Below are 13102 nucleotides of genomic sequence, written 5' to 3' on the forward strand. Positions count from 1 at the left end.
AATATGGCAAGAATGAAACAGAAAAGTTACCGTTATGAAGGGGCTAAGCCACCTACCAAACACGCTCAGTTATTCTTAAATAAAAAGATGAGACATTGGCCAAAGTTTACTAGGGAAAGAAAATATCCTGTTTCCGTGTTTACCTGTTGTCAGACCAAACGCATCGATTCTCCTAACTGATTACACATAATGACAAAATCATTGCATATCACTCATGCAATTATTATATTTTACCTGTAATTTTATGGTATATGACATCTGGGTAACCATAAATATGGAATACTTTTGGAAAAACCAATTCATGTGTCTTGACTACACATTTCCTTAAAATGTTCAGTTGAAAGAAATTTACCTACATACTGAAAATTACTGTACTGTATGCTTATTAGGAAAATGGTACAGTAGTTTTGGTTTAACTTTGATTCTCTTCAGATATGAAGACAAATGGAACAGATGCGTGTATATATAACTAGATCAAGGAAGGAAGGAGAGAGAGAGAGAGAGAGAGAGAGAGAGAGAGAGAGAGAGAGAGAGGGAGGGAGGGAGGGGGGGGGGATTAAGGTGTGGGAAAAGAGAGGGTTGAATCGGTGGAAAGAGAGGGGAGGGAAGAAATTGTTTATCTTCAAAAAACACACTTTCCTTATGTAAGCATAATTCTTCTAAGTTAGTTTCTGGCGCTGCTGAATGGGACAGGTTGCTGTCCTTACTCATTTCTCGATAAGTTGCCCTCTGACAAGTATGAATTGTATCTGCCGACTTGTACTTTTCTGGCATGAAAAAGCAGCTGTACTGTGCACGTTTACGCCATGTTTTACGGGTCCTGAAGGGTAACTGATCCATAGGGCAGTGGAACACCCCTATCTATCACATAAGAAGTTACCCGCCCCCACCAAGCTCTTCACGCATGGGTATAGCGTGAGAAGCTGGCCTTGAGTAGTGTTGCTCCGGGTCTTGTGGTGTATCTAGTAATTCTGAGTAAATTAGAAGGGACAGGAGCGATTAGGAACTAGTTTTGTGTTGTGTAGGTACATACTCAGGAGCTCAGAAGTAGTAATACTGTATTCAGTGGTGAAGATTAAGTCATTTGGTAGCCTATTTCCTCTAGCTCAGCAGAAGAATAAGACAATATTATGCCACTTTATCCTTTCCAAAGTACTTCTTCATGACTAGAGTCCTGTTTTAGTGATAATCTCTAGATACAGCCCCCCCCCCAAAAAAAAAAAAATGACAATACTACGGCCCTATGTCCTTTCCATAGCACTTCTCCGTCCTTAGCACCATAGTACTATTAATCTCTTGGTACCGTATACCACAGTGACAAAATAAGATACCACAACAGGACTGTACATCCTTCCAATAACATTTGTGTGTGTGTGTGTGTGTGTGACTAGCATCATGCTGTCGTGTTAATCCCTTGTTATATCTGAACACTAGCAGGAGTACCCGACGCTGCCCAGATAAAAACCTATGCTCGTCCATACAGACATTGCCTGGAACCCTGAATGACCACTCCCTTGTGGAACAAGACTCCCAAGGTCCCATTATACTCAGTGAAAGTATGTTCCTCCTTGGGCCCCAGGGCTATATACGCCATGGACCTATCCTTCCATGGATCTATTTCCCCACTACCCACCCACCCGCCAACCCTGCCCTCCCACCCCACCCACTCTGTCCACCCCCACCAATCCATCCACTCATCCGACCAGTGGTAGCTAATACTGACATGATTATAGATGTAAGAAGCGATGTAATTAGCTATCACCTATCCACTATGTTGACTTTATTACCGTATTTGTAATTATTTCTAGTTTAGGCAGTCAGGGACCCCACTGCAGCAGCTGTTATGTGCACAGTTTAATTCGTTGTAAAAAGTTACACCTGTCAGAGCTGTTTAGAGGGTTCTATATGCATCTCCCTCGATGTCCACGGAGAACAGCGATACAGTCAGACAAACATTCTCCGTTTCTTACGGATATAAAAAGAGGTGGCAATTTTTGGGCAAATTAAAGTGGGCAGAGCAGAGGATGTCCAGTTTGGCCAAGATGTCAAAATGTCAGAAATGCCAAGCAGTGATGGAGAAAATTGTGCCCATGCTTCGCTGGGTATGCATGGACCCAAAACAAAGAGGCTCTTGCACATCTGGTGGGCTAAACTGGTCTACATATTAATTTCAGTGACAATTGACCAGTAGTTAGGACGTGATCAATAGTGCACACACACACACACACACACACACACACACACACACACACACACACACACACACACACACACACACACACACACACACACACACATGCAACAGATTCTGCCCTTGTGTTGCATTTATAAGATACAGTATATTAATCTCTTCCCTGCTACGGAGACTCGGGAGAGGGGAATATATTCGTACAAGAGATCGGAGAGGAAGCGAGGAATGGAGAAGACGACAGGAATGGGGAGAAGAAGGGGAGTCTAGAGAGAAAGAAAAAGAATAGTTTGTACAAAGAGACGAAGGGGGTGTTTGGAGATGAGGTAGCGAGATCGATGGGATGACATCATGGAGGAGGGATGAGTAGTAGTATGTGTAACCCCAGCTTGAAAAGAATGCTAACCCTTCTCCTGCAGTTCACCATCCTTCTTCCGGGGAATGTAGAAAAGTTGACGGACATTTCTATAACTAATTACAGTCTATTTGACTGACCTGTGCACCTGAGACGTATGGTGCAAGTAGGGTGTGTCTGATTAGCGGCTGCTGAATGGCCGCCGATGATGTCACTAAAGTAAATGCAGGCATGTATCGAAGTGCAACGTGAGGACGTAGGGGTACACCATGGGTTGATGCAGTGCAACATGCTGACGTGGGTATACACCGTGGGTGGGTAATTTAATTCAAACGTCACTCATTGTTGTTAAAACTTTATAATCAACTTAATTTTCTTTGATAACAGTAAACTTAAGCTAATTTTGACCACTTTAGCTTTGGAAATGATTCCAAATTTAAACTGACTGCTTATATTGCAGGAATTTTAAAATTATAAATATATATGTGTTAAAATAAGAAGAGCTGTAGATTTACAGTATCGGTAGCCATTCAGCTGCCGTGAATCAAACACACCCTACTCGCCTCATACATCTCAGCGGCACACGTCAGTCACATAGGGTATAGTGGAGTTGTCTGGGTGAATCGATACCACCACATGAGGGCGTCCCTTTCTAGCACCAGGAAGGGAGGAATGAAAGGAAAACACGAAGGGACGACAGGAGGGAGGGGTCTGAGGGAGAGAGAGAGAGAGAGACTGTGAGGGAGGAGGGGAAGGGAGAAGCCTTGAAATTTTCAATATCAGAGAGACATTACTTCCAGCCAGACGCTCCCTCAACCTTGCTTACAGAGAGAGAGAGAGAGAGAGAGAGAGAGAGAGAGAAAGAGACAGACAGACAGAGACAGAGACAGACAGACAGACAGACAGACAGACAGACAGAAAGAGAGACAGAGACAAAGAGAGAGAGAGAGAGAGAGAAAGAGATTCTCTCTTTTCTCCCATTTCAAGACTGGTATATTTAGAGAGAGAGAAATTTTTTTTTTTTCTGTTTTCTCCCACTTCAAGGCTGGTATATTTAGCTGTGGTGGTATGGTGATGGTGTTGATGCTGGTAACTGTGGTGGTGGCGGTAATGGTGGTGGTTGTGGTGATGGTGGAAGATATGGTGGTGGTGGCGGTAGCTTTGGTGATGGTGGTGGAAGTTGTGGTGGTGGGACTAGCTGTGGTGGTGTTGGCAGCTGTGATGTTGGTATCTGAGGTGGTGGTGGTGGTGGTTGTGATAGTGGTGGTGGTTGTGGTGATCGTAGCCGTGGTGGTAGTGGTAGTTGTGTTCGTGGTGGAAGATTAAGGGGGTGGAAGTTAAGGTGGTGGTGGTAGCTGTGGTGGTGCAGGCGGTGGTGACAGCTCCGATGATTATGGTTGTCGTGGTAGCTGTGATGGTGGTGGTGGTGGTAGTGGTAGCGACTCAGAAACGGCTCTCATTTCGACAAGTGCTGAGCGGACCGTTAGGGCCTCGAGGCTCCTGTATACTGTATATTATAGATGGTTCATCCTCCTCCGTTTTCGTGTAGGCCAGCTTACACTGGAAGAAGAGTAGACTTTAATCATCATAGTAGTTCATGTGATGTTAAATAATTCTTGGGGTATCTTTCAAACAGTCGGTTTACGGGAGAATATATCTAATGATCATATGGTATGACCAAAGGACACCTGGTGGTCTCCTGAGTTAAGGCGCCCAAATTGGATGGAGGCAGTGAGGTTATAAATTCGAGGGTCGTTGTAGTTACTGTTGACATAATGACACTCACGGGCCAGCGAGGCTTGTCCCCCATACCTTAAATGTCGGGACTGAGTAGTCTAGCTCCAGGCCTCTATACTTCTGATGGAGTTAAAAGGATTAGATAGTACACTGATAGATCATCATCATCATCATCATCACCATCATCATCATCACCATCATCATCATCATCACAGTCATTACCCTATTATCCACTAATAAATGACATGGAAGGAACCCAGAAACAAGAAGAAGGAGGCAGAAAGTAGGAGAACTGCTACATGAATGCACAGTGAAACTGGCCAGACATCCACTTAGTCATCATTCAAGCCTGCGGAATAACTCGACTCCTCCTTACAAGAAAAGCGATCTCCACAAAAATATGCTCCATTTTGCCCGTTGAACGGGACCAGTTCATCGATGCCAGGTTCGAAAGTGGTGCAAACTTTGTTAGGTGCATCTACATTTACACCTTATCTATTTTTGTCCTTATCAAACATTTTATTCATATATTTGCTTATCGGATACATCCAACGACTTCATGGTCTTCCATGCCCCATCTCTCATGCAAATTCATTTATACGAGTATATACAGCTTTTTTTCACCATCACATTTACGCCCAGCCTCTGTACGTGATCATTCTGCTTACTCACACTTCAACTCATGATCATTAATCTCCATTATTCTGCATCTTTTGCACGTCTATGTTACCTTATCACGTACAACTTATGAGACACACACATTTATTAACAATCCCAGTTCTAATGCACTAACTCCTAATATTCTGTACTCATGCCATACTGCCCTCCCACCCATACACAAATGTGGACAGTGACACTTTCTTGCAGTCCTCTTGCTGTCAGACTTCTGTTCTGTATCAGGGGCTTCAGCCCACCAGTTACCATGCTTCTTTGAACCTATCTCCAATTTCTTTACACACTAACCTCTCTTTTCTAGCAAATCACTTACTATACCCGCCATGAGGCAACTTGCCTCTTTAAGTCTCGCCCCCTTCCTGAAGTCGTTGCCTGAAGTCTATGGCCTCCCACTCTTTGGGCAACTGGTGAGGGGGTGAGGCTTAAGAGACAAGTTGTTTGGTGGCGGGTATAGAAGGTGCTTCTAGATTCTCCCACTAATTTGTGTCCCCCAGTTCACCATCACATTGCACTCTGAGTCCCCTTTTCTCATAACACCCACGATTTGTTTCCATTTATTTTCTGTTGTCATCACTGACAGTCGTTCATTACATCCTGAATCAATCTGCTGAGTTCATTCACTTGTAACAAACAACACAGTATCACAATCTTTTCCTTCCAAAATCGTTTTGTTACCTCTCTTCTGTTATTCACTAAAACATAATTATTGATCTTGACATATTCCTTCTTCCTTTCATCTGAACTGCATTCCTCCTTATACTGTACTTCCTTCTTTTTTGTCTTCCTGCTTCCAGAATTCTTCACGCTGTTCCTTTCTTATGATTGAATAATGCCATTTTCTGTATACGGGAGTAAAAACAAGAAATATTCAGCGTTCGGTTTGCGACTGAATATCTAACTTTGTGCTGATGTAATAATAATAATCATATTCTTTCAGTAACTGCCTTTAGCTTCATAATTATCTGTAGCCTGTACAAGAATAATATCAAATCCGGTCGGAAAAACACTATTGTTACCACAGTGCTTCAATGGACCAGTGATCACTTTCATCACTAACATTACAGTCTCATAATTTGTCACACTTATAATTGATTAAACATACATAATTCCCTAACACCAGTAGGTTTTGTTCGAATAATTTTCAAATGCAGTTTCAATCCCAGGCTCAGTCAAGGAAAAGTTTGGGTATTTGACGTCGTTCATCATTATCGTGGCCATCTAAAAAAAGGTCTTAACGTTGTTTCCATGGATCCTTCTGATATTTCATAAAAATACCTCTGCTAATAGTATCACGTCAGTCCTGATTGAAAAAGTATTTGCCAAAATGGTCAGTTTGTAAAGGTATGGGTGGCACCATGTGTCACGCAAAGGAAGACTGATAGAGCTTGGGAAACTGCCATGTAGTCTATGCACTGAGTCACATGTGTAATAATAATGATAATGATGATGATGATGATGATGATTGATAACTATGTTTGCAAAGTAACAGCAACAACAATAACAATCATCATCATCATCATTATCACCATCATCATCAGCACCATCATTAGAAAAGAAGAAGAAGAAAGAATGATGATGATGATGATGATGATGATAATGATTATGATCATGTGGAGGAGAAGGGGATAATAATAATAATAATAATAATAATAATAATAATAATAATAATAATAATAACAATAAAAACATTAATAATGATAATGATAATAATAATAATCTATCTATCTATCTGTTGCCAGACGCCTCAATCCCGTAAGGCATGGGTGGGGATCGTCCGGCCTCCCGGCCGTATAAGGCCCGCAAGACCATTTGATCAGGCCCGCGAGGCAATTCATGAATGCAATTTCATAAATTCATAGACGAATATATATATACATATATATATATATATATATATATATATATATATATATATATATATATATATATATATATATATATATATATATATATATATATATATATATATATATATATATATATATATATATATATATATATATATATATATATATATATATATATATATGTACTGGGCTACAGTTGATTTTAAGTTGATAATTTGGTATGGCCCGCGAATGATGTTAGAAATATCCTAATGGCCCCTAATAGGAGAAAGGTTCCACACCCCTGCGAGAAGTGTGGCCACAAACAAAATCGTCTCCATGTCGCCCTGTCCAACGCCATTTCACTGCCTTGCTCCCAGCTCACACCCCCCTCTCTCATATACCTCTCCAATCCATTCCTTTACTTCGTCCTCGGCCTCTCGTTCCGTTTCCACCCCCCTCCACCTCACTCACATACGCTCTCCTAGTTAGTCTCTTGCTCTCCATCCTCTCCACATGGCGAAACCATCTCAATTTATTTCTCCTACCGCATGCCTCTCTCAAACAACTAATTTCCACTGCTCTCACTCTTGACTGTCCTACCAACAAGGTCCAACCTTCGCTTCCATACGTCAGAGTCGGTATCACAATACTGTCATGCAGCGACTTTTTTACCTCCATGCTCACTTCCCTGTTCCTTGTCACTGCTTTCAAAGAGCCAACAACCTTCCCTTTCTGTTGTACCCATTTGATCGCTTTGCCCTCTAAACTTCTATCCTTACTCATCACACTACCCAGGTATTAAATCGCACTCATATTTTCCATTACCTCCTCATCCAGCCTAACTGTTCATTCGGTGGCTTCATTTAACCTGAAGGCGATAACTTTACTCTTCCATACATTCACCTTTATATTCCGTTTCTTACACACTCTCTCAAACTTCTTCATCAAACCTTACAGTTCCCTTTCGTCTTCACTTAACAATACAGTATCATCTGAAAAAAACAGTACAACGAATTTTATAACACCGCCCTCTCTCGTTAGGGTCGCTCCAATATCCACTGCCCTGCCTTGTATCTCTTAAATAACCCCATCCATATACAGACTGAACAACAATGGGGACATGACACATCCTTGTTGCAATCCAACATTCAAACAGAAAAATTCATTCAGTTCACTATCCACACGCACTGCAATTCGCTATCCACACGCACTGTAGCCTTAGCACCCTCATTTATACTCTTCAAGGCATTCAGCAACTTTCGTTTACTCCATATATTCTTAATACTTTCCACATTCCTTGTCTAACTACCCTGTCATATGCTTTTTCCAAATCCTGCATACAGCTTCTTTCACTTCTCTAGAAACTTTTCCGCTAGAGACCTAAGAATGGATAATTATATGATCCACATAATTTCTTCCCTTCCTAAAATCTCCCTGTTCTTCTCCAACTAGTTCCTCTATTGTTTCCCAAACTCTGTCAATTAGTATCTTACCATATACTTTTCCTATTACACTAAGAAGGCAAATGTTCCTACGATTACCACAGACTTCTCTTTCCTCTTTTCCTTTGTACAGGGGAATAATTATACCTGATTTCCAATCTGATCAGCTAGTCAGGTCAGGTGCGAGTAAGGGGATGGGTCTATTATGATGTGGCAGGGGTAAACCAGCTCTGCTGTCGGGCCCTGCTGCGGATGTCACCGATTGCACTGCGCAGTTGACCCATGTGTGGTGTGGTGTGGTGAGGATCTGTCCCTTCTCCCCTCTGGGGCTAAGATGCGAATGACTGTGTTTGAATGGATGGGTAAATGGGGAGTGTGTCGTCCTGTCTCAGCTACCTCCCTTTCCTTGGGGGAAGCAGCCTAGGTATATAGATAGAAAAGATAGACTTCCAATCCTCCTGGACTCTATCTTCCTCCCAGGGCCAATCTGCACATCGTCCATATCCATTCTACTACTGTCTCTTCCTTATGCTTCAGGATTTCACCACAAATTCCTGGGGTTTTCCCCGTTTTGACTTTCTTCATTGCTTCCAGCACTTTGATCCCACTGATTTCTTCCTCTCTTCTCACCTCCCTCCTTCTCCCAGCCACTTCCCAGCCACTTATACTCGCATTACTTTCATTCTGCACGTTCAACAATTCTTAAAATGTTCTCTACATGTGCTCACTTTTTATCTACTTCTCCACTAGCAATAAACCACTTTTATCTTTCACTCCCCGACATACTTCGTTATCACCCTGTTTAACTCTCTTTGCCTCTTTCCAGAACATTATGTTACTTTCCCTCCACTTTACACTCAAATTCCTTCCAAATTCCTCATCCACTCTCTTCTTACTCTCTCTTACTACGGTAATCTTTTCACCTCGCTCGTCCTTTCTACATATATCTCTTCCTTCTCCCAACTTCCTCCATGCCCCTGTTTCTCATCCACTCACTATATGCTTTCTTCTTTTGGGCCACAGCCTGTCTCACCTCTTCATTCCACCATGCTGTTCCTTGTACAACCTTTCATCTTCTCTTCACCCCACACACCACCTCAAATGCTGCACAGATTTCTTCTGTGAATATCTTGCACACACCTTCCACGTCCTTCATCTGCTCCAAATCATATTTACCCAATCGCTCCTCCATTTCACTCTTATATTCAGCCTTTTTTCTTTCCTCTTCCAACCTTTCTACCTTCCTTGTATGGATTACATCCTCCTGTCCTTCCGTTCCCCTACTGCTCCATTTTATTTGAACCTTGACTTTCACCACCATCAAGTGGTGGTCAGAAAGTCCACACCCCCAACCTCTGTATTGCATTTATTACACACCTTGTTCTATTATCCATACATACATAATCAATCATTGTCTTCCATTCATTCAGTTCACAACCTACCTTTCTCATCACCTGCCACACATTCTTGTGGATCATTTTGTCTAAAGAGGGTATTGGCTATTACCAACCCCCTCCCTGCAGGAATGTCCACTAGAGCACTGCCATTCTCATCCACTTCTGTTGGTACATCCCGCTAACCAACTACAGTGTATTTTATTCACCCTCACATTCCCTACTTTTACATTCATATCTCCTATCAAAAACACTCCCCATTCCTTTCAAACTTTTCCATGCACGATTTCACATTTGTCCAGAACTCTTCTTTCACTCTACTTGCACAATCTTGCCCATACCTCTGCCAGTGCCAAATATATTGATTATATACTGCTGTCATTCATCTTTCCTCTTAGACAAGTGCAGTACTTTAACGGTTTCACTTAGTTAACAGTTATGTCTGCTGTCTTAGTCTGCTCTCTTACACGATGACAAAGAGAGCATACCTCCTTCAACACAAGTTAAAATTATCTCCTGCATCTGGATCCGAATCCATCTCAAAATCAGCTCTAGCTTGACCTACTGCCCACTTATCAAATTTCACTGAAATTCAATAACAACGTTTTGAGATATCTTTTAAGCAGATTGAGAGATAAACAGACTGGTAAACAGTTTTAATGATTACGGTTTGCACAAACATATATATATATATAGATATATATATATATATATATATATATATATATATATATATATATATATATATATATATATGTATATTGTTACGGAACAGAGAAAGATAATGTACACTTTAAGTGAGAATACTAAAAATCACTACTGTCCCGTAAAGTTCCAGGTTCAAAACAAAAGAGTTAGGTAAAATTACAAGTCAAAGTTTAATGCTCAAACTAACAATAAAACATTCAGGACATAAGGATAATGTAATGGCAAATAAACAGGTTAAATATATGGTTAACTGCAATAGCCTCTATTAACACGAAATTAGCAAGAGTAAATTTATCTAAGTCAGCCCTGATGAGATGAGAGATAATACTCAGTGAATGCCAGATAAATTATTACAGATACAAACTATTATCAAAAATGACTGACATAAAGATCCATACATGAATTACAAAAACTTCACTAGGCCTACAAATTAAACTTATGCTATACAGTACAAGAAAAAATGCAATAACAGTTATACTCAAATTACACACAGCTGCTAGATGGTTGGAGACTTCTTGAGCACTCACAATAATAATATCTGTACAGGGGAGGACAGAGATGTGAACAAAGAGGAGCAGATCTAAGTGGCAATGATGCAGAGACTGAGCTCATTATATAGGAGCCAGCAGAGCCTGATACAACTTGTAATAAGGACGCGCAAATGAAGCGATGGAGACAAACGGTCGACAATCCCGCACTGAATAACAGAAAGGACGACTTACTCTACTATAACGGTAGAAGGGGGGGACTGAGGCAGAACACGCTCGTGATCAAACATGCAGCAACTGTGCGTTAAAATTAGACAAAGGATGATGAAATCATAGGCTATGTAACACCTCCCCACAAAGAAAAAAGAAATTTACAAAGGAAATTTCTTATTACCCTAAAACAATCTGTATATGGCACTACAGACCATGCAAAAGTCCTTCCTAATGTTACAAAAAATGAGATCTCCCTAGCACGTTCAGTCACAGGCACTTGCCAGTATCCCTTTAACAAATCAAACTTACTTATGTACCTAGCCTTTCCGATCTTGTCTATGCAATCTTCCACGCGAGGGAGAGGGTAAGTGTCTGTTTTGGTTATCTGATTAACACGTCTGTAGTCGATGCAAAGCCTCTGTGACCCACCTGGCTTAGGGACTAGAGTGACAGGAGAACTCCGCTCGCTCTGACAGGGCTCAATCATCTTGTGGTCCAACAGGTAGCCAAGCTCCTTCTGGATGAGAGGAACTTTCACTGGGTTCACACGGTAAGGAGGCAATTTAATTGGCTTTGCGTCTCCAACATCGACATCATGCATCAACACAGTGGTTCTTCCTGGAGTAGCACGGAACACTTGCAGGTACTCCTGCAGTAATGCCGAAAACTCCTGCCTTTCCTTGGGAGGTAGATGAGAAAGCTTAGTCTGGAGATCATTCATGATATCAGGATTCTTCCCCAAACTATCACTCAGGCTCATACTGCATGGGAGAGCTTCACTTGCAGACTCGGGTGGAACAGCTACAGTGCAGACTGGATTATTTTCGTCCCGCCTGTGATATAACTTTAGCATGTTGATGTGACATAGTTGCTTGCTCTTTCTACGATCTGGTGTGGCGATGACATAGTTGACATCACTGAGTTTCTTCTCCACGAAATAAGGGCCACTAAACTTGGCTTGAAGAGGTTGCCCATGAACTGGTAGCAGAATCAAAACCTGATCTCCTGGCTGAAAGTGGCGTAACCTGGACTTCTTGTCATACCAAGTCTTCATCTTCTCCTGAGCAGCTCCTAAATTCTCTCTCGCCAGCTGTAAAGCAGTGGACAGCCGCTCCCTGAACATCATCACACACTCCAGCAGGATGACGTCATCTTCCTCCGACAGCCAGCATTCCTTGAGTAACTTAAGGGGTCCTCTTACTTCATGGCCAAACAGTAGTTCAAAAGGTGAGAAGCCCAGTGATTCATTTGGAGATTCTCTTGCAGCAAACACAACGAATGGAAGACCTTTATCCCAGTCTTTCTGATGTTCCAAACAGTATTTCTTGAGCATCGATTTGAGTGTTTGATGATATCTCTCCAACGCTCCTTGGGTCTGGGGATGGTAAGCTGAAGACGTGATCTGGGTGATGCCCAACTCTTTCAGAGACTGCTTGAAAACGTTTGACATGAAATTACTTCCCCGGTCTGACTGTACCTCCTTAGGCAGACCAAACTTTGTGAAGAACCCTAGCATTTCCTTAACCACGTTCTTTGCTGAGATGTTTCTAAGTGGAATGGCTTCAGGATAACGAGTAGCCATATCAATCATGGTCAACACATAAGAAAATCCTGAAGAAGTCTTAGGAAGAGGGCCCACAATATCCACCAACACACGGGTGAAAGGCGCCTCAAAAGGAGGAATGGGAACTAGAGGTGCAACCTTCTCGGTCTGATTACACTTCCCCACAACTTGACAGGTGTGACAAGACTTACAATACCAGGAAACATCCCTGAAGATACCTGGCCAGTAGAAGTGTTTCAAAATGCGTGCCACAGTCTTCCTCACTCCAAGGTGTCCTGCCAAACTGGAATCATGAGCCACTCTAATGATATCCTGCCTACAAACACGAGGGATGACAACTTGATGTACAACCTCCCATTCACAGTCGGCTGATGCTGTTGGGGTCTCCACTTCCTCATAAGTACTCCTGACTTTACATAATAACAAGTAGAAGCACCGGCTGACTCTTCCTCACTGCAAGCAGAGTTAGCTAGACCTTTCAACTCAGGGTCAGCAACCTGCAACTCAAC

The sequence above is a fragment of the Coenobita brevimanus genome, chromosome 52, assembly GCF_032717465.1.
Source record: "Coenobita brevimanus isolate Jiangsu-jjx chromosome 52, ASM3271746v2, whole genome shotgun sequence".
In the NCBI taxonomy this organism is placed as follows: Eukaryota; Metazoa; Arthropoda; class Malacostraca; order Decapoda; family Coenobitidae; genus Coenobita; species Coenobita brevimanus.